Below are 2420 nucleotides of genomic sequence, written 5' to 3'. Positions count from 1 at the left end.
TCGACCATCCTGTTTTTTGATGCAGAGTTTATTTTGACGCACACAGATTCTGCTCAACTGGTTGCCGTGTTGTGTTGGCCAGTATAGTGTTGTTGTTGCACAGACATCAGAGCGCGCACTTTTAAAATGCCCCCAATATTCTCCGGGGATAAGTGTGCTTGCCACCGAGCTTATCCTATTAGAAGATCGGTTGTCCACGGTTAATGCCATCTCAGGAGATTTGTCTCTACCATCATTTTCACCTAAGGCGACTAACGCTCTTCTCTGTTTCCCCCATGATTCAGACTTACGAGGATGACTAAAGTGCCTGATAAAACGATATTTACACGAGAGAGAATTTGAGCGGAGAAAACCGAGCGAAATCGTGACGTTACCGAGGCGCCCCTGCGCTCACCAGCTACTCGCTTACACGAAGGATGTGACCACGCCAGGTTTAGTGAACCTACACCGACATTTTAGGCCTGCTTTTTTTACTTGAATTTCGCGCGCGCGCTACCTGGTCCACCTTCTCTCGCCCCACAGTCATCGGCTTCGTCTGTGCTTGCCGTTTATTGGCTATCGGCTGGGACACGCAGTGACGTCGCATCTCGGTGGGTCGGGCTTCGCCGCCGTTGCTACGACGGTGTTTCCAGTAACCTCATATGAGCTTGAAAAAAAAAACATGATTTCCTCCAAAGATCCCCCAACGCGCCGGCGACCACCAGGGCCTCTCCGTGGCCTCTCCTAAGCTTCCTTTCCTCCGTGGATGTGCCTGTCAGATGGATATTTGCGTTTGCACATCATACTAGTCGCTTATCTATACAGAAAAGCCGAGCTGCCGTAGTACCAGCGGTTCCACGTCGGCGACAGTTTTTGCTAAAGCTCCTACATACTGCTCTCGCCCGCAACCCAAAAAGCGGCCGTAGACGTGAGGCATACAGTGCTAGCGCTAGTAATCTCTGCCTCGGGTTGAGCAGGACGCGACACGCGCAAGGCAGTGGGCGGGGAGATGCGCGCTAGAGAGGTTAGGCTTAACTCGGCGGCGGATATTTTCGATTATCGCTTGCGTAAGCGGTGCAAATGGCGGTTTATATGACACGTTTCCAATCATATTAATAGCTACTTTCTCGTATGTGCAACTTTCTTAACGCCTTAAATTGCACTTAGGAGAGCGGTAACATGTTTTCGACGGAGCTACATGCGCCACCTCATGGCCGTACCAAAGCGATGTTGCGGCCGCCGACCGGGCCGCGCACCGTGCGCGTGGCACCCGCGGCTCCCTCATCACGCCAGTTGTAGAAGCAATAGAAGCAATAAAATGGAGTGCCTAAGACCGCTCTAGAACTTTCGTCGCCCGTACCAACGTTACTTGGTCCGTACTGCCTCGGTACCCAAAATACAACATCTCATTTGGTTTGGATGTGCCCCAGATCCCAAACACACACACACACCCCTCAGCAGTGGGAGCTTGCGGCGCAGTGGCCAGCTCGCAAATCAGGAGTTCCTCTTGACGCGCTCCCGGGCCGCCGCAGCACAGCGTCGACTGCAGGGACTACGCAATTTTTAAATGAGTTAGTTTATTTATTTCTGATTTGCAAAACAACTTTTGCTAAATTAAAATTGCAAACCAGGCTCATTTTGCAAAGTTCCCTTAAGTCAGGCCCTCTTTTTTTAAATCTTCACAAACTGGGGAATACAGTTTTTGCATTATTCATCTATCTTTTTATCATTTTTCGGGCCAACTGCATGTGGAATAAATGGCTGTATTTGAAAGATGCACCGCATTGTATGTAAGTCCGGCATTTCGCTCTAATTTTAAAACCAATCAATACAGGCCCACTTGTGTTTTTTTTTAACTTGCCTCAAGAAAATGTTGGAATATCTGTGTACTTTTGTTGTTACAAAGCCTTTGTTGTATTAGCTGTATGGCAGGGACGTATACTAACGTAGCTTGTAACAAACTTTTTACATCAACGTAATTGTCTAAGCGTCCTGAGAAACAAACAATTGTGCCGTGCACCGCGGCGCTCACTGCCCTCGAAATGATTAAACGTTTTGTTATATGAACGTTTGGACGAAGGAAAGGACATCCAAAGAAAAATCTGCCTCTTGGTTTCGTGCTCATTCGATGGTTGAGGGCAGCAAAAAAGAGCAGAAAACAATTATTGCGTGGCATAACTTAAAACAAAGTGGTGGACTTTATTCATTTTGTTTTCCTACGGAAACACACCTGTGAAAATTATCACCGCGTTTGACACCCCGAAGCCATGTGTACCATATATTGCAGGGCGGCAGAAAGAAAGTTTACTACCTGGGAATCCTTAAAGGAGCCATGAAGACAAAACACAAGTTTGGTTCATTCAAAAGATTGCCTAATTAGAACCATACTGACGCCCCTTTTAACGTAAACTTCGCTGAAATAAGCTATTTAATTAGGAAAA

This window comes from Haemaphysalis longicornis, unplaced genomic scaffold, assembly GCF_048455015.1.
Source record: "Haemaphysalis longicornis isolate Haplotype H1 unplaced genomic scaffold, Haemaphysalis longicornis Haplotype H1 scaffold_4, whole genome shotgun sequence".
NCBI lineage: Eukaryota > Metazoa > Arthropoda > Arachnida > Ixodida > Ixodidae > Haemaphysalis > Haemaphysalis longicornis.
Note: the sequence above shows the minus strand (reverse complement) of the source record.